Source organism: Lissotriton helveticus, chromosome 4_1, assembly GCF_964261635.1.
Source record: "Lissotriton helveticus chromosome 4_1, aLisHel1.1, whole genome shotgun sequence".
Classification (NCBI taxonomy): Eukaryota; Metazoa; Chordata; class Amphibia; order Caudata; family Salamandridae; genus Lissotriton; species Lissotriton helveticus.
The window spans coordinates 886049808-886074186 of NC_136063.1; the positions used below are offsets into that span (position 1 = coordinate 886049808).

At 42.5% G+C, this 24379-nt stretch overlaps 1 protein-coding gene across 2 annotated transcripts in view; it reads left to right on the forward strand.

Annotated features, from left to right (window-relative positions):
* LOC144827366 (cytidine monophosphate-N-acetylneuraminic acid hydroxylase-like) overlaps positions 1 to 24379 on the forward strand; it is a 537565-nt gene that overhangs the window by 214965 nt on the left and 298221 nt on the right. The gene's annotated exons all lie outside the window — the stretch shown is intronic.

Sequence of the window (24379 nt, forward strand, 5' to 3'; positions counted from 1 at the left end):
AGATATAGGATATCGGACCAGTCATGTCAACTCTGGGAGCCGGTACACAAGCACACCCGAGCAATCTGCGGGTCACCGACCTTCACAGAAAAGTCCGAAGAAACATGCAGTCGTAGAAAACACCACTACCCAGACACAGACACCAGGGCTCCCAGCGAGCCAGAAGACGAAAGAGACATCACAAAACTGGGTGATTCACTCCAACACCAGAAAGTGAGAGGCCAGTACACTCAGGACACCCATGAGAGTGAGAGAACTGGGAGGAGACCAGTGACATCATACGAGAAGGGCAGCAACGAAAAACCTCGGGATCGAAAAAAAGAAATACACGCATGGCTTTCAGACAATCATTTCACTGAAACAGCATGGAAGACATGGCGAGACACATACCCCAAGAAGTGTCCCACAGACAACTCTAAACCTGAGAACCGTTTGTCCCAGCCTACCAGTGCAAGAAGTGCATCAGTCCAAACACATTTGAAAGAAGGGTCTCATGGAAAAGCAGCAAGAGATCTCTCTGATTCAGAGGACAGGTCGGTACAATCACTGAGGTCAACAGAATCAAGTTCACAACAACATCCATGGCACCGATCACCTGAACGGACCTTCAACTCAGAGACTACTTCACTCATCCAAAACAGCATAGTGCACGTAGGTGTCTCGGAACATTTGATTACCCCGCCAAGCAACTTGTCCGGTCTGTCGCGATCATATCCGGACTTGAGGAGGATACCATCACCCCTGACGGGGTTTGCGAGGCTGACTCCAAGAGTTCTCAGAAAAGAGGCGGCCATATGGTACACTACACACTGGCGTGGGAAAGGACTATCTCATCACTCCGTCAAGGAGACAAGGTGTGTTGGCGAAGATGGGTCCACATCGCGGAGACAAGAGGGGGCGAGAACGGAACATGTCCATACTCCCATACTCGAAGGGTTCAACATCTTCAAACGCGAGTGGGAGCAGAGAGGATCACAAGAGCCTGATAACTCCGTGCTCAATGAGCTCAACACTTACGAATGCGGGTGGGAGCTGAGAGGATCAACAAAACCTGCATATGAGTCCCAAAACCGAACCAAGGCACCCAACACTCTATCCTCCAATATGCAGGATCGTGAGCACGAGAACATTGATGCCCTTAACCGAAGGGGTATAGGAAGTGAACGCACAAGCGGATGCTCAGGAAAACATGTGTCACGATGGAGAACGGACTGTCACTGCCACACCGAGACGTCAGTAGTCACATGGCAGAACGAAACCATAACAACTGTGGAATCGGAGAACAAGCCGTTCACGCACAATGTCTCACACTTTCAAGAACGCGCTCATGTGGTCAAAGATGTTTGTGGTGAGACGACCGAAAGATCGACCAAAGACGGACCCATCACTGATTCGACCCTGCTGATGCTTGAGGACAGAACTGAGTCTGAGCTCATGCATGGAGCCACCTTCCTGTGGCCCAAACAGACTGTCTGCCGACTCATGGGACTGAGTGGACAATTGCGAACTTGGTAGAAGTTAATTTCATTTTGTTAAGAAAGGGGGAGATGTAGCATTGTTCTATGCAGTCTAGTGTTTGGGAGGGCGGAGCCAGGAAGGGAACAGGAGGAGCCGGGACTGGCTGGTGGGCAGTTAGAGTAGGGACAGGGACGAGGATGGTCGCATGTGAATAAAGCTCCATAAAATCAAGTAAGCGTCTGTCCTTATTAGTAGCAGGATGCTACACCTTGCACCATAGTGCAAGTGTGCCTGCCTTGGGGGGTATGATTGTTTATGTGCAGGAAGGTGTCCCTCTCTGCCCATCAACAATCCAGAATTCCAAATTGAAACTCTTTTTTGTGCTGCATTGTCCAGCACACATACAAGGTGCAAATCACCATGTGTTGATTGTTTGTTTTTGTGCAGGAAGAAACACCTTCCTGCACATACACAATCATTCATGGCCATTTGCTGTTTCTATGTGCGCTGCGCAATGCAGCACTCGTGGAATCAGCAAAAACGAAGAGAAATTAACCATTTGTCCCTGTTTCGCCACGTTAAGGCCAGGTTTTCCATGGTCTTAATTTTGGCACTGACTCCTATTTATGCCACCCCTGTAAATAGGGGACAGGGTCAAAATCAATGGGTGTGGCGGCCGAATGCCCACCACAACAATAATTGCCCATCCCTTTCAGGCTAATTGTAGCATAAAAGGAGGCCTTATTTCCAAGGCGGCATTAAGCCAGGTTAAGTGGCTTAACGCTGCCTTGTAAATAAGGCGAAAAGATTATCGTTACAGGAATGTCACAAAAAGTGATATTCCTGTGGCGATAGGGGCTTGTAAATATACCCCTGTGTGTCTATCACTGGAGTTTGAGCAAACCACAGTTTGAACTATTAAAATTGCAGGTTGATTTAAATTTTACAAACATTAGAAATCCAGGCTTACAAAGTGTTATTGTCGAAAATGTCAGAACTGACTGTAAGGGTCGTACATGACATGAGTCCACTTGCCTGTTATGCATGTGTTTTCCTAGCCATATCCTCTTCCAAGACAGATGAAATGTGCTGTTTCCACTTTGTTAAAGAGCAGAGTCCGCTTTGCATCCCACGTACCCTAACTAAAATATTGTATTTGTTTTAAAAGATCATATGTAAGAGACAAATAGCTCTACCAGAAAGGGGGTGGGGTCCCTTTACATATTGGGCGTGGTAGTTTTACATTTATAATGCAAAAAACAATTATATATCAGTGTGTCCCCCTGAGTGAGATGGGTATGCCCAGACGTGGATCCGGTGCATACATTTCTCTCTGGTAAAAAAAAAACTTAATTTTGAGGAAACACACTCAATTTTCCAAATGTGCTTTTCCAAACGAAACACAATTTTTGCCTTCAAAATGCCAGTTTTCATATATAGTACATATATGGTCCCCAAACATCAGCTTGTCATTCTCATCAATTATTGGTCCTTGACATCAGGCATAGCTGTCAGTGAGGAAGACTGTTTATCAGGGAGATGCCACAAACACACACACACACACACACAGACACACACATCTGCACACAAGTGGTCCCACTCAATGATATATGCAAGTAAGGCTCTGTGAGAAATTGGGTTGTTGGCTGACTGGGGTGTGAGCCCTGGTCAAGCAACAGCCACAATATATTGCAGAGTGAACCATAAAAATTCAATAAATTAACATGTGCTTGACCCTAGGAAGCATGGCACAAAAAGTAGTCAGGCTTAACTTAGAGGCAATGTGTAAAGTATGTATACCACACACAAGCAGCAATAAACTGAAAACGCAACAGAAATAAAATGCCACACCACTTTATAAAAATAGAGGACATTTTAATAAATTATATAGCACTAAAATGACATAAATCCAGAACTGGAGTTATGAATTATGTTAAGGTTTAATAAAAAAAACTAGCACCACAAAAGATTAAGCACAAACCGCGTAGAGCAGTCGCTCCATTGGTCCCGGTCAGCACTTACCTACTGATTTAGAACAAATTTTGACAAAAAATGTTCTGAGAAGATATGGGTCAGCGAGGCAATGCTGCAGGAGGTGTCTGAGAAGGAATTGTTGTCTTTGGGTAGCCTTGAGTCGAAGCTGCATTAAAGATTTTTATGTTAGGACTTAGTTGTTTTTATGGAACAGCGGCTCGGACACCCATTGGGGAAGGACCACTTAAAACGACTTGTTACTGTGAAGAAGAACATAGCGGGAGAAGCTGTGAAGTCAATCTGACTGGCGATGTACCTCGGGTGGATAAGTGAACCGGTTGGTCTTAGACTCCTCCTAGCTATCAGAGCAGTTTTTGGCCCAACATTTCCTAAGTCCTCAGTTTTGGCATTTGGTCATCTAGGCCCGTTTAGCACTAGAATCAAGGGTGCCAAACTGGTGGGACAACACTTGGGGGTTCAGGACTCACTCAGGCTGGTTCCAGGTGCGGGTTCAAGATGCTGGGATTCTTTGTGCTCCTGTGGCTCGGAACAGGAGGCTATCAAACTACCACTTGAATTCACTCTGTACTCCTGGGTTCATGTGAAAGTGTAGGGCTCAACATCAGGGCCAGCCTTTGAGGGTTCAACGTAGGTTTCAGCAGCAAAGCAGTCATTCCAGGTACAGCAAATCAGTCTTGCAGAGTACAGAGCAGCAGGCATCCCTCTGAGAGTCCTTCTCCAGGTCTAGGAGTAAACTGAATAGTGGGTCTGAAGTTCCTATTTTTATACTGTGGTGCCCCTCCTCAACAAGGTGGGAGAAGCTTCTAGAAAGGCTCTTTAAAGTGTGTGGAATTTCTTGACTCACCTGCACCTCCAAGCTGGCTGCAGTGACAATGTGGAGGTGATAGGTCCTTTTTGTGAAGGCAGAGCACACCCTATTCAGTTGCAAGTGGGACTGTTCTCAGTTCACCCCCTACATCCTGCCAACAGATGGCCCATTCAGACACACCTGAACCCACTATTGTGTGACTGCCTGAGAGGAATTCTCAAAGTCTAATTGTCAGGTATACCCAGTCATGTAAACCACGACAAGCTGCAGGCACAAGAGGACTAAGTGCAGACAAATGCTAACTTTCTAAAAGTGGTATTTTCAAAATTGTAATTAAAAAGGCAACTTTACCATTAAAGAGGATTTTTCATTGCAGTTTCATAGTTACCAAAACATGAACTGGATGTCGTCTCCCAATCAAAAGTTAGCACCTAATACATGTAATAAGGCAATCCATTATTATCTTAGGGGGCAGGGAGGCCTCACAGTAGTGAAAAATTAATTTAGGAGTTTTTCACTACCAGGACATGTAAAACTCAAAAGTACATGTCCAACCTTTTAATTACAAGGCACCCTATGCTATGCGCTACTTGGGTCCTTCCTTAGGGGTGACTTATACACTAAAATAGGAGTCTAAGGCTTGGTTGCGGGGTTATATAGCCAAGTGACATTGGCAGGTTAAAACTACATTCAGGCTGCAATGGCACAATAAGTGCTGCATGGCCACTGGTAGCATTTAACTTACAAGCCCTGGGTATATGGTATACTACTCTATAAGGGACGTATGAGTAAATTAGATATGCCAAATCAGGTGTAAGCCAATCAAATCATATTTAGGGGTGTGAGCACAAGCATTTTAGCACTGGCGAGCACTGGTAAAGTGCACAGAGTTCTAAGGCCAACAAAACAAATGCCAGAACAAAAATGGAAGTTAGTAGGCAAAACATTTGGGGGAAAACCACCCTAAGGTTGACAGGTCTAACAGGCTCATAAGAAGATATCAGTCCTGGGCTGATCATAACCCTAACTCACACACTTTCTCTCTCACTCCTTCTGGCTCACACTTCTGCTCTTGTTTAATCTCTGGCTACTGCTGGCACACTTCTTTCCTGGGTCATAGTTCACACACAGTGGGACTGGAAGAGTGGAGCATACACATGTCTTTTTGAATTTACTAGATTGACAGTGGATCCGTATGGTCATTTTGCTTGGCTAACACAGTGGGTATTTGTTGGAAAGTGGGTTATTGGTAGGGGCAAATGTAGGTCTGCCACTGCCAATAAGGCCACTAACACATGGTAGGACCAAGCATAGGTCTTAGAAAATTATTTCTATGCTCAACCCTTGGTAACGTGGCTGCGAGCAGACAGGCTTAACTTCAAAGACAGGTATGTAAAGCATTTAAAAAAACATTTCAGTGAATAATTAAGACATAACACAAAATAAAAATCCAACATCAATTTATAAAAAAGGTAATATTTGTATCTTTTAAATGACACCAAAACGAAAAAGATCCACTGTAGGGTAACCAGAGGTATGAATGTTTAAAGATTAGTCACTTTCTAGTGCTTAGAAACCAACAGTGCCCCTTTCATTTCGTTTTCTCTGACAGGAACACGCCTTTAAAAATGGTTCTGGAGAATTTCACCAAATGTGCCGCCTTCCCCAGCAGGTGGGGTCCAGTTAGAACTCCTTCCTGAAGTTCAGCTTGGGGGTCCCAAAGAATCCAACACAGAGTCCAAGGTTCTGGAATATCCAAGAGGGTCCTTGAAAGTGTGAAACTTCAATTCCGCAATCCCCTTGAACAAAACCCTGACAAATCCACTGATGGGTCTCTAAGGTGTAGATTTAGTTGGTGATGTTCCAGTTGAGCTTCTTTTAACCTGTAGTATTCAGGGAGTCAGCTCCTTAGTTCGTTTCCAGCAAGTTACTGAACAGGGCTGTGGTTTCAGAGGGTGCAGTCTTCATAGGTCAGGCCTTAGAGTTCATTGCACAGCAAAATCTTTTCAGCAGGGTACTTCTTGCTTCATTCAGTTTCAAGCAGCAGATTTGGTGGGCTCTTTCCCTCTCAGATACTTATTCAAAATTCTCTGGGTCAAGCACCAGGTCACTTCTGACCAATGAGAGCAGGGTAACTCTTCATAGTTATGACCACATCCTGTAGAGTGTGGCATTATTTTGTCCCGGAGTGCACTATTCTTCCAAATCCATAATGGCTGATTCTCCAGCAAAGAGGTAAGAGTTGGCTAAACACACCCCCTGGGATGGCTTATTTCCATTGCCTCTCCCCCTACCATCTGCACATACCTTCCTTAAGCCTAGCCCTGACTCTGGGTCAAGAGTGTAAGAGTGAAACTGAAACTCAGGCCTCCCCTCTGCCTTTGAAGAGCCTGGTTTACGACTCCACCCCCTGGCCTGGCATTCCTATGGAACAACACATTGCCCTCCCAGGACAGTTGGTAACCCCAGGGGCCCTTTATCACCTCTTCAAAGCAGCCTAGCTAATCCACTTAACTCTGACCAATCAGGGCAGACCACTGGAAGGCTGAATTTGGACTTACAAACAAGAAATTCTTATAACTTCTTGTATGTACATTTTAGGAGAAATTCAACAATATGCTATTGGATTTAGCACTGCTATTCTGATAAGTCTTTGAATGGGGGCTCTAGGTCCTTCCTCTAGGTCCTTCCTATCAGGAGTTATTATTTAACAACTTCCTGCAATGTTAACCTATGGGCCATGGGGTTTGCAATGGGGGAAAATGACTTGGGCCCGTTTTCTAGCACCAGGGCTTATAAAAACATATTTTATAAATATTTCCCTAATTTCAACAGGACCCCACCCCCTGTGCAATTAAGGGAGGCTTTAGGGGGTTTGAATCTGCAGAAATATTGCAGATCCTCCTTATCCAGTGCTCCTAGCATCAAAGTAGAATTTGAGCAGCACATTTTTACAATGCGGGGAGTGAAATGTAAAATGTCACTTTACCCAGGCATAAACAACTCATTATATAAGGGTGTACCTAACTAGATAACTGACCTTCCACCCCTGGGATACCCAGGGGAGACCCTGGGGTCCATGATATGCAAATACATTGTAGGTTTTCCATTTGTAAGTGCCCCTACCACCAAAGTTGATTTTGGGCACAATTTACTTTTTAAAAGCAGTGCTGGCACCCAGGGCTGTTTATAAACTGACCCCAGGTTTCAGCATTGCACACATGCAAGTGCAGAAATTCTGCTGGCCTCTAAACTGCCATGCCCCAGGATACTGGGGACTTCTAGGTAGTTTCAATCCCCTGCCCTATTATATACTAGGGGTTTATGGGGTAGATCATGCCACTTACAAGGGTACCCCACCATACCATAGTGTACCCTAGTGATTGTTGGGTGTCTTAACTGTATTCTAATGTGTTCTTTTCAGCTTGGCACTGGTCCTGGGCCTGGGTAAACAGAGCCCAGGGTCAGTCAGAGTCAGTTACCACCAGTTTCAGTCAGCAAAAAGTTGGGGGGGGGTGCCCAGGGCACAGGATGACTTTGCAACTATATTTCAATCAATCAACCAGGTTTCTTGCAAAGCACGACTACTCACCCATTAGGGTCTCAAGGAGTGGTATTTGTGTCTTAGCATTGTGCCCTTACATTAGTTCAGCATTATGCCACTCTATTGGGTCATTAGATGAGCAGTGATGTCTTCTTTAATGTGAATGAAAACTCTGAACTCTGTAGTGGGCTGAGCTTCACTTTGAAGAGCTACTTCAATTGTGTTGGTGGGCTACCTTTAGCTCCTATACTGCTCATTGGAGACCTATGAACTAGATATACAACGAGTTATGTATCATTGATGTAACAATATGGCATGACCATACACTGATCTAGTGAATCAGCAAGGTGTTTTATACATAGATTAAAGAGGAGCAGAGAAATAACAGGGCACTGAGAAACACCCCAGATGAGGGTTTTAAGCTGTGAAATAAAGAAGAGCCTGGTTCCAATTCCTTCTTTAAATATGTCTATTTTATTATCGAAGGGGTTGGCTAATCTATCAGTTCGCGACAGTGGGTTACTTTCACTATGGGTTGTCAAGGAAGTAAATTGTTTGAAATAATTAATGACAAGAGTTTATGGCAGAGCCAATTTTGTTGGAGTAAAATGTTTGTTTTGGCTTTCTGTCAAAATGGAATTATTTAATCTCTCCAGCGCATTATTTTCCAGATGTTAAATATGATCAGATGGACAGTGTTATCAAGGTATCGAGAGGTTTAATAAAATGACATCTTCCACTGACCGTCATTCATAAATCATTAAAACTGTATGGCCTCTCCTTTAAGATTTGAAATCAAACTCCCCTTACTTTCCATACTCTATGTGCCTCCTCTCTCAGAGCATAGCCTATTTGAAATCACATGCAAGTTCACCATAATTCCTGTTATTTTATTTCTGCAAATTGCCTACACCTTATCTCAAAGACAACCACCTCACCTTTAGTCATATCCCAGCAACCTAAAGATAGGATCGGTCTCTGTTTCAAGGGAATCATTACTAAAACCTCCTCATGATGCACCCACCTGACTTAACTTAAAAAGTAGGACAGTACTCAGAAGGAGAGGCTGAAATGAAACTATCCGCAATTCGTTTTCTGCAGTCTTAAACTAATATGGGCTCATTAATAAACATGACTATTTTGTTGTTCCTTATTGTTATGCTAATACTTGTATCTTGGGGAGACTTATTCCTTGAGTTAGGCGGTCCACTAATGAGATTAGGTACTAAACTGGTTCCAATTCCTTCTTTAAATATGTCTATTTTATTATCGAAGAGGTTGGCTAATCTATCAGTTCGCGACAGTGGGTTACTTTCACTATGGGTTGTCAAGGAAGTAAATTGTTTGAAATAATTAATGACAAGAGTTTATGGCAGAGCCAATTTTGTTGGAGTAAAATGTTTGTTTTGACTTTCTGCTTAAATAGCTGTAACTGCAACTAAAATGACATCATCATGCCATGTCCTGTATGAAAGGTCGTTCTTTTGCCTATTTAGACCCTCAACTTTGGAACACCCTTCCAGCTTCTTTGAGGGGCTCAATATCCTTTCTTGTTTTGCACAGTGGTTTAAAGACCTGGGGGCATGTTAGCAACAGCTTCCGATAATTATTGCTAAGCGCGATTAGAGCAAGGATAATTATCGCCGGCTGTCGCTGGATTTTATAGCAGAGATAGAGCGCTATCAGCAACGCTTATCTCCAACCCCAAAAAAAATCCAGCGATAGCTGCAAAATGTGCGATTAGTGCTGTAAATCCAGCAATAATCGCACAGCGATAGGTAAATCCTTGTAGATAGGTCAGGGTGGTCTCATCCTTATAATCCACCACCCATAGGCTATAATGGTTTAGTCAGTTTAAAAGCAGGCGTAATGAAACCTGCGATAAGCGCGGTTAGCACCACTTTTATCGTCACTATGTAGGTTAGCGTGCAGCTTGATAATTGGAGAAATGTCTGTTAGCGACATTTCCCATGTTATTTTAGTCAGTTACGCCCACTTTGCATGTCATTATCGTTGCAACGCTGGGGGTTGAGGGAATGGGCGCAGAGGCATAGGAACATGTGCTAGAGTGTCATTGCTGATAGTGCGATAAAAATATTGCAGCTTTTCGCCCGGAAACAGATGCTAAAGCAGCAATATTTTTATCACGGGCCTTGATAATATGCCCCCTGGTTCTTCTAACTCCCTACTTAGATTACCTTTCCGATATCTCCCCTCCTTCTGCTTTGGAGTAGCTGTGCGAACTATAAACACCTAAAATAAATAAATAAAATGCCATGCCTAAAATTATACACAATTGCTGACCCAGTTACTAATTCAGAGTCTGAGTCAAAACTATTCCAATGTGACCCATCTGAGAGCTGAATAGAAAAAAATAGAGACAGAAGTGTATAGTTGAAAACATCAGATTACCCTAAAAAAGCCATGATCTTCGAAGTTTGTGCAGAAATTCTCTGAGCGATAGCAGATGCAGAATGGATCTATTTTTTTTTTGTTTAAGAAATTTTTATTAAGCATTTAATAAGTAATAGAAAGAAAAAAAAAACAAGTCATGAATAATTAGTAAAAAGTACAATGGTAAATAACAATTAAAATGACATCAATAATCATAAAAAAGTTCAAGAGGGGAAGGGGAAAGAGAAGAAAGAGAGAGAAGATAAGAAAAGGGGAAAAGAAAAGAAAAAACGAAAGATGAGAGCAAAAAGGAAAAAGAGAAAAGAAAACGAAGAGCAAGAATTACTACGTGGGATTAACAGCACGTAATAAGGGTGAGGGGTTGGAAGAAAGGTAGGAGGTGAAGGGAAGCCAGAGAAGATCAGATTTAATTTTTAAAGGGACAGAGGTGGAGGATGCAATAGAGATTCTATGTTCATCACAGATAAAGTTCCACCAAGTGTGGACAGAAAGATTAGAGTTATCCTTCCAACACGATAAAATAACTTTAAATGCAAGAGCAATAAACAGATCTAATAACTTAGCAGAAGAAGATACAATTTCAATATCGTCAGATAAGGAACCTAAAAACACATTCAGTAAAGATAACGGGGAGGAAAAAGAAAACATTGGCAAGCAGATTTTCCATACTTCAGTCCAAAATGATAAAACAGGGGAACATTCGTATAATTGGTGTTTAAGAGTACCAGGTTCCTTAGAACATGACCAACATAAAGGTGAGGAAACTTGAGAAAACTTATGGATACTAACCGGGGTAAGAACTACTCTATGATATATAAAGAATAAAGATTGCGTAATACGTGCAGCAACAGATATTTTAAAAAGTTTGGACCATAAACGATCCCACAATGCAATAGATAAGGAGACATCAAGGTCAGTCTCCCAAACAATCTCTACATTTGATTTAGAACGTTCTGAAACATTAGACAACAAAATTGAATATACAAGTGCAGCTTTAGGTAGATGAGTAGAAAATATTGGGTACAGTGGAGTGGTGGGGGAGAAGGAAGAAAAAGAAAGAGACGGGGAGAGGGAAGACAGGTGAGATTGGATGGAAGATGTTATAATGGTATATTCATCAATAAATGATGAAGGCAAATGAAATACATTTTGCAATGTTGGGAAGGGAATAAGGGATGAAGCAACAAAAAAACTGATGTACAAATAAGATACCCTTTTCCTTCCAGTGTTTAAAGTAAAACGATTTACCTTTGTATCTAATGAATTTATTATACCACACCACAGAGGCTAGGAAACATTGAAGAGGGGGTAAAGTAGAATAAAAAACAGTTTGTAGTAGAAATTGGGAATATTTCAAAATGGGACATTTGGATAGAAAAGTGCAATTGGACATGAAAACAATATGCTGAAACGAGAAATCTTTGAGAAGGGAGCGTTCCAGGAGAACCCACTTAGGCACAGGGATGTCAACAAAGTCATAAGCCAAGGAAAAGGACTGTTTGATCAAAAAGGCAGGATGGTATGACTTAAAGTCAGGAAAACAAACACCACCCTCTTGTTTAGGCCGAATTAACTTGTGCAGTGCAATGCGTGGATGTTTGTTGTTCCACAAAAATTTTATACAAAGAGAATTGATTCGTGTAAAATAGGATTTAGGAATTTTAAAAGGGAGCATGGAAACAGTATATAGAACATGAGGGGAAATCATCATTTTAATAGTATCTAATCTACCCCACCAGGATAGGAATAAGGGGGACCAAATCTGAAGAAGGGCGTGAATTTTGTTAAGTAACGAATCAAAGGTTAATTTAAGGGTTTCTTTTAGTGAGGAAGAAAACCATATACCGAGGTATTTAATTTTGGAGGGACACCATGTAAAATCAGTATTATTAAACATGTACTGAAAGCAGAGTGGATTAAGGGGTAGAACTTCCGTTTTGGATAAATTAAGCTTATAACCTGATATGGAGGAGTACAAACTAACCTCATTCAGAAAATGTGGAAGGGAGGATTCCGGATTGGACATATATATCAGGACATCATCTGCATAAGCAGACAGTTTAATTTCTGTAGAGGAAAGCATAAGGCCAGTAATGTTAGAGTTGGAACGAATACGTTCTAAAAAAGGCTTGAGACATAAAATAAATAACAAAGGGGAAAGGGGACATCCTTGTCTCGTGCCTCTGTTCAATGAAAAAAATCTGGAGAATTGGTTGTTAACAAAAATACTAGCACGAGGGGAAGAATAAAGCAGTTGAACCAAGGAAATGAAAGAGGGACCAAAACCAAACCATTTGAGAGTACGGAACATGAATTGCCAATTAATACGGTCAAAAGCTTTTTCGGCGTCCAGGGAAAGGGACACCAAGGGGACTTTAACATGTTTAGCTTGTGCAATGACATTGGAAAACAAGGGAGCAATATCAGCAGCTAGTCTACCCTTCACAAAACCCACTTGGTCTGTTTTAATTAAAGAAGGAATAATAGAGTCTAAACGAGAGGCAAGGATTTTAGCAAAAATTTTGCAATCGTAATTAATTAATGAAATGGGGCGATAGTTTTTACAATGCGAGTGGTCTTTATCAGGTTTAGGAATAATGACAATGAGAGCGTCCAAAAAGGACCCAGAGGCTTTAGCCTCCGAGATAAATGAGTTAAATAATTGAAGGAGTTTAGGTGCAAAAAAAGATTGAAAAGAGGAATAATACTCAACAGGCAAGCCATCAGGGCCAGGAGCTTTCGATTTTTTAAGACGGTTAATGGCTGTAGTAATTTCCTGTAGAGTGATTTCTCGTTCCAACAGAGCAAAATCTATGGGAAGGGAAGGGGGGCCTGGGAGGCCCTCAAAAAATGTAGATAAGTTCGCTTCAGAGGGGTGTGTATCATCAGAATATAAGGCCTGGTAATAATTATGAAATACCTCGGCAATGTCCTCATCAGAAGAGACTAGAGTATTTGAAGAGTCATTCAAAATCGGACCAATCGTTTTGCGTTCGGACTTAATTTTCAAATAATTTGCCAAGATTTTCCCTGCTTTATTCTGGCCTCCATGAAATTTAGATTTAATTTTAAAAAGGGTGTGACAAGCTTCATTGGTGATAATTTTGTTAAGGTCAGTTTTGGCTAGAATTAGCTCCTGAAGAGCCGAGGAGGACTTAGAGGAAAAATAAGAATGTTCAAGACTTTTGATCACTTTGAGCTGGTCTTCATATTTCTGTCTATTGAGCTTCTTCCTTTTGGAAACATAGGAGATAGTAAAGGCTCTAAAGGAGGCCTTAAAAGCATTCCAGGTGATAGAAACAGAAGTATCCAGAGGATTATTAAGGGAAAAAAACTCATTAAAAAATTTCACACTCTCCTTCATAAAAATTGCATCAGATAAAAGAAAAGAATTAAACTTCCAACGACTAAATTTAGAGGAAACATGGGAGAGATCCAGGGTAGTATACACAGGGGCATGATCAGAGATAAAAATAGAGCCAATAACAGACTTTTGAATAGAGGGCAAAAGAGACTTACTAACCATAAGATAATCAATTCTAGAGCGGGTGTGGTGAACATTAGAAAAAAAAGTATATTCAAGCAAATCTGGGTTACACATTTTCCAAGAATCATATAAAGGACGAGAAGCAATGGCAGATTGAAAACTCTTATGGGATTTATCAGGTTGAAATTTACTAGAGGATAATCTATCCGAGAAAGGATCTAACCATTGATTAAAATCACCAGCAACAATAAAATCAGGGCAATCAATGGACGAAATTAGGACTTTTATATCTTTCCAAAACTTTGGGTCAGGGCGGGTAGGACCATAAATATTAAGCAATACCAACGTCTTGTTTTGAATAACAACCTTAGCCATTGCCCAACGTCCTTCAGCATCATTACTAGAAGAAACAATTTGAACATTTAAAGCCTTATGAAATAGTATAGCAACCCCTCCCTTTTTTTGAATAGCAGGCGAAAACACAACCTGGCCCACCCATTGCCTTTTAAGTTTAAGCGATTCAACATCAGAACAATGCGTCTCCTGAAGAAAAACAACCTGTGAATGAAATTTAGATAAATGAGATAGTACCTTTTGACGCTTGACAGGATGACCAAGACCTCGTACGTTCCACGAGACAAAATTACACATGGTGGTAAGAGGGAAGGATGGGCGACAGGTGGAGGAGACACATGGCAAGGAGATCACTACAAACGGGAAGACAAAAAATGCATAAGGAATCAAAAAAGGGGGTGTCCAAAACGCTCACAATATCAAGATCAGTGAAAACCATGTAAACAGAAAATAACAATATGAAAAACAAAAGGAGAGGTAGAGATCGCTCAGGTATAGCATAGCATTGAAAATGGGAATAAAAGCAAAGAAACCAAAGAGAAAAGAGAAGGAAAAAAGAGAAAAAGTAGAGGAGGACAGAAAGAGAAGAAGTAAACAGATCAAGGCACAAGGGCCTGAACGGAGAGGGAGAAAGTAACCAAAACATCTGAGGCGAAGATGCACCAGAGAGAGAACACAACCCACGAGCTACCAAAAAGCAGAACATATACAAAAAGGAAACACACAAGGATGTGAGGACAAGACCTCAAGGAATAGACCAAGAATAAAGGAGAAACAACAAAAGAGGTCATGAAGAATAGAAGAACAACAGTGAACGAAGGGAAGAAGAGGAAAAAAAAACAAAAAAAAAAACACTAATGTGCAGTGTCCATATTGGAAGGAGAGACACTCAGAAGATATTCATGAAGTTTTTGCGGATCATCATAGGATCTGGTACGGCCATTATGCGTGATCTTGCATAAACAGGGATGTAGGATTCCATATTGAATGTTCAGTTGTCGCATTAAAGGTCGAAGATTCAAGAACTCTTTGCGTCGTGCATTCGTAGCCGAGGAAAGGTTCTGTGATATAAAAATGTTATGACCAGACCACTGGAGACGACGTTTGATCCTGGCGGCTTTCAGGACAGACATTAATTCTGTGAATTCGAGAAATAGCAGAATGATGCCCCGAGGTTTGGAGGTGTTGGAATTAATACGACCAAGACGATGGGCCCTCTGGATATTAAGAGGATGCGTAGCTGGTTGAAGATCCAAAAGTTCCTGAAGAAATTTACGAATAAAGGACACCATGTCAGGACCCTCCAAATTTTCAGGAACACCATAAACGCGAAGGTTGTTTCGACGGTTACGATTTTCCAAATCCTCGGTGTGGAGTTTGAGTTTGAGGATCTCCTGTTCCAACAATGGAATTTTAGTTGAGACATCTTGAATATCACTCACACGTTGTTCTAAATGCGAAACTTTGCCCTCCATAACAACCCAGCGCTCCTCAATTTGTTGAAGTTTTGCATTAGTAGCGGACATGAAAGGTTGAAGACCACGCACTTCTTCAAGAATGGAGTCCAAAACAGGATTAGAAGAAGATGCATTAAGAGAAGGCGGGTCATTCTTAGACCTCTTAGGCTTGGTTCCAGTTTGTTCCAGAAAAGGGGGTGGTGATGAACAGAGTGTCTGAATTAAGCAGACCACTCTTACCCAGTCCAAAGATCAGGGCTTGATCCATCACCGTTATTTAGCTCACTGCCCCATCCCAGCTCAGAACCTGGCTATATGCAAATTAGTCTGTCCCTGGCCCAGTGCATCATGGGAACAGGGCAGACCAAACTACCAAGCCAATTCTTCACCAGAAAGGAGACAAGCTTCCGGGGACCGGTTTCTGCCATTTCAGGCGTCGTCGGCCCGGCTTGCTTGAATCCTGATGGAGCAGTGAGCAAGGGACTCATGTCTGAGCATACCCTTCCACGCTTATGGTGGACAAAATGATTCAGAAAAGGGGGTGGTGATGAACAGAGTGTCTGAATTAAGCAGACCACTCTTACCCAGTCCAAAGATCAGGGCTTGATCCATCACCGTTATTTAGCTCACTGCCCCATCCCAGCTCAGAACCTGGCTATATGCAAATTAGTCTGTCCCTGGCCCAGTGCATCATGGGAACAGGGCAGACCAAACTACCAAGCCAATTCTTCACCAGAAAGGAGACAAGCTTCCGGGGACCGGTTTCTGCCATTTCAGGCGTCGTCGGCCCGGCTTGCTTGAATCCTGATCGAGCAGTGAGCAAGGGACTCATGTCTGAGCATACCCTTCCACGCTTATGGTGGACAAAATGATTCAGAAAAGGGGGTGGTGATGAACAGAGTGTCTGAATTAAGCAGACCACTCTTACCCAGTCCAAAGATCAGGGCTTGATCCATCACCGTTATTTAGCTCACTGCCCCATCCCAGCTCAGAACCTGGCTATATGCAAATTAGTCTGTCCCTGGCCCAGTGCATCAGGGGAACAGGGCAGACCAAACTACCAAGCCAATTCTTCACCAGAAAGGAGACAAGCTTCCGGGGACCGGTTTCTGCCATTTCAGGCGTCGTCGGCCTGGCTTGCTTGAATCCTGAATTAGTTGAGACATCTTGAATATCACTCACACGTTGTTCTAAATGCGAAACTTTGACCTCCATAACAACCCAGCGCTCCTCAATTTGTTGAAGTTTTGCATTAGTAGCGGACATGAAAGGTTGAAGACCACGCACTTCTTCAAGAATGGAGTCCAAAACAGGATTAGAAGAAGATGCAATAAGAGAAGGCGGGTCATTCTTAGACCTCTTAGGCTTGGTTCCAGTTTGTGACATTTTAGGAGAGGTGGAATTATTTGCCATAATGATGGACGCCTGATAAAGAGTCGTATGCAGGTAGGCACCAACAGATGACAGCAGAATCCAATGGACTGGCTCGAAGATGCGTGGGCAGTAAGAGGGGCAGACAGAGCGTGGCTAAAAATGAAGCAACAGAGAGGAGCCGCCAAAGACACACTGCCCTGATGTGCTGGTACCCTCACTGGATTGAAGTTATCAGGAGAAAATCAGCAATACTGTGCAAGAAGAACCACAGCGCAAAAAGAGAGCATCAACGAAAGCCAGTACAGGAATAAGATGGCATTGCGTAAAGGCAAAGTCACTTTAACGAGGCTGTCACCAAAGGAAGAAGTAGAGGCACAAGGAAGACTAAAACTGGTAGCTCCTAAAATGGCGGCCGTGGTTTCTCCACACATATAAGAAAAACATGTCCAATTTAAAGCAGAGAGCTGGAATACACAGGAGGCAAAGGACGAGAGCTTAATCAAAAAAGAAGGACAACAAATTTCAGGTACGATGTCTCAAAAGTAGATACATAAGGGACTTTCAAAAGAAGTATAGAACTGCACATGGAGGACTCCTAAGATGGTGGCCATATCTCCTCATAGAAATCGTAGTGACAGCAAAAATCAGAAGAAAGAGGCATTAGGCATGCAAAAAGGGTTAAACACTGCTAAAAACAGTGAAAGCCATGCCAAAACGAGCCATGAAAGTCACCAGCATGAGGAATGAAGAAGGGCAGTGTGAGAACAGGTGCAGGAAGACATTCGCGGCAAGCAGGAAACAAAATGGCGGCCGTCCGATGTGAGGAGAGGGCTAGATTACCGGGTCAAATAACTGCTGCTTCGCCGCTGGAAGAGACCGCATGAGTGCTTCTGCAAGGTCAGTCCACCTTCCGACGTTACTGCCGCTCTGAAAAGCCATTCGAAAAACGGCAGGAAAGGACCTCACGGCATCCGCGGTTTTGTCCGCAGCGGAGCTCACGGGAAGCCCGTCCTCTGTAGCTGGGGCGCAAGCCACGCCCCCCGCAGAATGGATCTATGATTTGGCTTCTTTCTGAAACTGAGGAATGACCAGCACATAGTTAACTCGGAAAATCTATCACTAGGGCTTGATTGATTACAGGGGACCTGCTAATTGTGATCTCTATTCAAGCACAAGTTAGTGGGGGGATTGCATTTATTTGTGGTGCAATGTTGCTGCACCTGGTAATTAAGAGGTGCAATAGAGTTTGCAGCATTCATTTGCATCAAAAATTAACACACAAATGCATTTTGTGATAACATATCGCACTAAATTACAGATTTGCATTTCACATAATTACGCATAAACATGTAACTTTCAAAATATTCCACAAAACTATGCGAAAGCATATTATATTAAATGTGCGCTCTCCTAGTCGCGTGGAGTTTGTTATATTGCTAGGCTTGTTATTAAAGTCAGAACCTGAATTAATTGGCATATCAAATAATGTCACGACTTTGTTCATTTGCCTTTCTGCTCGTCATTGTGAACTGTGATCTAATTTTCCCCTCTGTTTGCTACAATTGGTTTCTGAAAGGAACTGATATTCAGACACCTGGGAGCATTAATCTGATAAAAATGCATCAGTTTATCTTTGTGCTTAATTTAGCATTTTATGGTAATTTCAGATTTGCATTTTTTTTGCAATGAAAATATGGCAGCTTATTGATGCATGAGATTTCGAAATAATAACGGAGAGTACGTCTATATATGGAGTGGCACTCACCTAAGGAACAGTGGCTGAGTTAGAGTGCTTGTGACCCCGTTAGTGGTGGAATACTCTACTTCATGTGCCAGAGGGTGTACGTAGGTTTATATTTATTCGTAAACTGGATGGACGTCTACCAATTTGTGCTGCAAGAGCTTCTCTGTGCAAGATGGTGTTTGTCAACTTTCCTTTTAAGTTATTTCTGTTCTTCTCCCATATAAGGGAGATTGGATCTGGGAAGAATGCATCCCATTGCTTTCAATTCCCCTAGATTTCATTGTGATCATAGTCACAGTTGCAGTCATAGTCCACTTTGGGTACATTTAGTCTCTGATCTTTGCTCCTTTTTATTTGTAGCTGTTTTTCCTAGTTGGATTCCTCAGTCTGGAAGATTATGCTAGTCTCTTTCCCAGGCATACATTGAGCCAGATCTGGAGAATGGGCGTTCTCTTACCGTGCTCCTAATGCATGGAATGGCTTCTCTCTCCTCATCAGAACCTCCTCCACTCTTCTGGAATTCCACAAGAAGCAGAAGACTTAGCTTTTCAATTAACTAACTTACCATTGGCAGGGCTAGACACACACACCTGTCCAACACAAGGATACGCTCGCAGGTAATAGTGAGCTGTACAAATACACATATCATAGCATAACACAACATGATATGATGTAGCATATGATGGCATGACAAAGCATGACATGCCATAGCATGACAAGACATAACACAACATTACTGTTTATCTACTGTGCCTCAGTTTTTTTTTTTTTTTTGCAGAGTTTTATATAGCGCGAACTAGACCCGAACCGAAACAGGTATCAGAGCGCTTTACATATTTTCCAGTTACGTTACATGAGGACACGCTTTCATTTTAGGCACGGGGAGATTAAGTGATTTGCCCAGAATCACAGGAGGTTTTGGCGTCGTTACCGAGACTCGAACCCAGATCCCCAGATCCGAGGTCGTTTAGGCCAACTCCTCTCCCAGTTTAGTTTTGGTGTCTTGCTTCCCAACTTTTCTAAAGCTCTTCATTTTCAGTTATAAGTACCCTGATTGCTAATGAGTTTTTTCTGTCCATTGCTGCTTCTTCCTCTCACCTGGGGCCCTCTTAAGGAGACTTGTGACACCTTTGATGTGCATGTTAATTGTAGGGTGGCACCTTAGCAACTAGAAGGATCCACCCTTTTTCAGGTAATCACAAAAGAAGCAAGTGTGAGATTCACTGTGTCCAGTTATTAACAATGAAATATTTAGGCAGCACTAAACCAACACTAAAGTAAAAAAATATTTCAGAGAAATTCCCAAGCCAATGTATTGAACGAGATACATGAAATGATTAAAGCAGTATCAAAACAACATCAACTGAATACGTGGCTCATGAAATATGATTTTCTGGAGAAAAAAGTAAAAATAAACTCAAATAAGTAATGAGTTGTAGAAGTCAATACTGTTCTATGTGAATTGGCAAAAAATGCTACCTGAAACCACTTATGCACCAAAATGAAAATAGAAAAAAGTTGCCAGCAAATAGGTAGTAGTAGTAGTAGTAGTAGTAGTACAAGCTTTATTCGAGATAACTTCTCATAAAAGCACAACATATAATCAAATACAATACAGATAAAAACAGTTAATCATTCATCATTATACATATACATATTCTAAAAAACAGTTGTGCAAGCTCATACAATACTAGACAATAAGAATTGCACACAAAAATAAGACCAAATTACATTAGAACTACATTAAAAATTACATAACATTAAATAAGCCTACCTATCAACCTCCGCCTGATTGACCAAGCCCACCCCAGATATTTGGCCACTCCAAGAACAATCGACTCTTGAGTGGATGTGCATAGGATTCTCATAGCCACTACACTATGTCGTGTCCCAAGATTTTTACAGACTGGAGTTAGCCATACCCTCCTTGGTAACAAATAAGCATCGCAGACAAATAAAAAATTGCCTAGACTTTCTGTAGCAGCTTTACACGCCGGGCAACACATAGAGGTCGAACTCTGCCATCCTGCAGTCAATATTTTTAGCGGAAGGCATCCAGACCTTAACTGGAAGACTAACTTCCTGTCCAATGGGGCAGTAATACTGTCCCAATAGTTTTCTAAAATAGGACAGATTTTGACTTCCAGAAAGCGACCAGCCATAGAATCAGATCTCGTGCCCCTCAGAAGGCTGCTATCTACCCAATCCCAATAGTGAGACTTGAGGGCTTCTTTACTTGGAAAAACTTCCCCCTGTGGATTGGTCCAAAGATTAAAAAGGCCCAGTTTAATTAACATGGCTCTTAAATTTTTCAGCCAGTTGATCTTATGAAAATTATCTTCCTTAATTATCGCCAGGAATCCATCTGCATAATGCTTAATCTCTGGAGTTGTCCAAAGACGTCTCCAGTAAAGAATGGGGCGCAATCGCGCTCTATCACTAATTGATCGTCTACCTAGATCAAGAAGCAGTGGAATTAGGGGTGTGATCTGGGGGACGCCTGTAATTCCTCTAAGGAACTTATTCTCTGATGTCTGTAAGGTCGATAACTTTTCCCAGGCCCACAACTCTGCACCATATAGGGCCGCACCTATAACCTTTGCATCATACACTATGAGGACAGGCTTGATGGGTTTGGTTTTAGATTTTCTATGTTCCCCCCGCAAAGCCCCTGAAATTTGCTGGTGTTTTAATACCGTTTTTTCCAGGTGATGTGACCAACCCAGGCCATCTGCTATTTGGACCCCTAGATATGTGAACTCCCTAACCACCTCTAGCTTAGTATTGTTCAAGAGTACCCTAGGGTGGGCTTTATGGCGCGGGGAAAAGACCATTAACTTCGTCTTACCCACATTTACTTCAAGGCCATACTCTTTACAAAAATCATCAAATATGTTTAGGGCACGCTGTAAACCTGCAGGAGTCTTTGACATAATTAGGGTATCGTCAGCGAACATCAGGATCGGGACCCTGACGCCCGCTAACGAAGGTGCATCTACACCAACATCTAACATCCTCCCCACAATCCCATTAATAAATAGTGAGAAGAGTAGGGGTGCCATTGCACAGCCTTGGCGGACCCCCCTTTCTACCGGGAAATCCGATGATGACTCGCCATTCCCACCCCACTGGACTCTAGCAAAATTACATTCATGCAATTGCATGATTAGGGTAAGGAGTTCAGCTGGAATGCCTAGTTTATGTAAGACCATCCATAGCTTACACCTTGGGACCAAATCAAAGGCTGCCCGCAAGTCGACAAATGCAACATACAGGCAGCCTTTGCCAAGCAATACCGTCCTCCACCGCAAAATGGTGAAGCGAAAGACTTGGTCGATTGTGCTGGTGGCCCGCCTAAATCCTGCTTGGTAGGGGGAAAGAGCATTGTTATCGTCCACCCAGTCCATAAGCTGATTTACAACCATTTTCCCCAGAACTTTTTGTATGGTAGCAATCAAGCTTATTGGCCTGTAATTAGCTGGGAGAGACCGGTCTCCTTTTTTGTAGATCGGTATGATAACGGCACCTTGCCACAGCTCAGGGACCACCCCTCCCTTGGCAATGGCGTTACCCAATAAAAAAACATACCTCGCCCACCTCTTCATGTCTTGTTTAAAGACATCCGAGGGTATCCCGTCTAACCCTGGTGCCCTCCCCCCTTGGACTGAGCAAATTGCTATTTCAACTTCCTTAAGGGAAAACAGGTTATCAGTAGCAAAGACTGGCGATATCAACTCCCCTATCCCAACCTTCTTTACTTCTGCATATTGTGGTCTAAAGTACTCAACCCAGGCTTCTTCAGCTACATTATTATCAGGCCTATCAGGGGTACCACCTCTACCCCACTTTATAATCTTCCAAAAAAGCCTGGAGTCCTTACTACCGGAAGCCTCCTTCAACTCTGCCCAGTGCTCTTCATCCCATTTTCTCTTTGCTTGGGAAATGCTTGTATTATACAATTTCCTGGCTGCACTAATTGCAGCCCTATCTCTTTCTCTGATAGCATGGCCCCGTGCCAATCGTGCTGACCTACACTGGCGATTAAACCACCTGGTCGCTTTAGGAGGTTTTTTACCTTTGGTGCTTTGTAGTTGCATAAAGTGTGGTTTTAGGAGAGAGAAAAACTTGTTGTGAATATCTGTAATATCCCTGGAACCAGGGATTGTAGGTTTTGCCACTTCCATAGAAGTAAGAGCCTTATCCACCTCAACACTAATGAAGGTCATTGTTTCTTCATTTGCTAGTACCCTTGGCCATTTCAACCTTCGCATATTGTTGGCCATTACTGGGATTTGGTCATTTCTTATATGCATGTTTTGGGGCCCAACATTCCACCATTTGTGGGTCGCACAAAGGGGATTGTGATCGCTTTCCAATCTACCCTTGATGACCATATCAAGAACCCCCTGCCAGAGTGAAAGACTACATATTACATAATCTATTCTACTCCTACTGTGACCATTGTCAAAAGTACAAGCACCCTCTTTGTCCCCTGATGTCCTCCCATTTAGGGCTCTTAACCCATGCTCCATACACATGGCGTTTAGTAGCAGTATGTCCTTCGTCCACCGCTTGACAGGATTTAAACACAGAGATGGTACTCCCCAGAGCATGTCCTCATCATGACCTAGGGGATCTTTTGTACTGTCAAGTGGTTCGAAGCACCTATTTAAATCCCCAGCTACTACTACTCTGTTGCCTAGTGACTTAATTTCTAAGAAGGCGGACAATGCCTCTAAGGTGGAAGAACTCCCTGAGTTTGTACCTCTTGCGTAGATGTTATACAGATCGATCACATCCCACCTTTCTGAAGACAATCTTAACATTTGTATGTCCCTAAGGCCCAAATCCAACACTTTAAAAGAAATATCCAGGTCCTGCTTTATCCATACTGTAAGCCCTCCCATTGGCCGACCCCTAACCCCTCTAGAGGCTGGGATTGAAAAATTTAAATACCCACGGAGGAAAACAGGGTCACAGGCCCATGTTTCTTGAAAGCAACACACATCGAACCCTTTAATAAAATCTAACCAAATTTGTGATTCTAATTTGCTGCCCAGCCCGGCAATATTCCAAGATAAAAACTTCCCAGAGCTAAGCCCATCCCCACGTGCTGCATTTGTATTAGAACATGATTGGTGGTTCATTGAGCTTTCATCATTCCCGACTAGTCTCACGATTTTCCTCATACCACCCCCATCCATATCATTGTCAACATTTGCAGTTAGTGTGGGTAACTCCCCCGCTCCATTGTTGACACTTGCTTCCCCACAACCTTCCACCATATTCACGATCTCATTGCCAATATTCATAACATTTAACGTCAGACCAGCATTTAAATCAAGTTCATCACAATCCCCTTGTTGATTCCTGCTATTTCTTCCCCTTCTAGTATTCATATGATCAAGGGTTTGTCAACATCCCCACCCTAGATCTTGCCATCCACCCGGGGGATTATAATTCGGGCCAGTGATATGGTTATGGCACTGTAGCAGTGGAGCTGATGTAGTAATCCTTGGCCATTGAAGGTTGGAAGGGCAGTTTTGCTCATTAAGCAGGCTAGTCGAAACACTAGTAGGACGTGGGTAGAAGAAAGTAAGGTCAACAATGCCAATTCCTCCATTATTTGTGCCCCATCCCTGTCTTGTTATCCATCCTGCCACCCTTGGATCTTGAAAATTAATCACAATACAGTCCCCCTCAGGCTTTTGGTAGTACAGCCTATCCAGTCTATTCTCCTTAC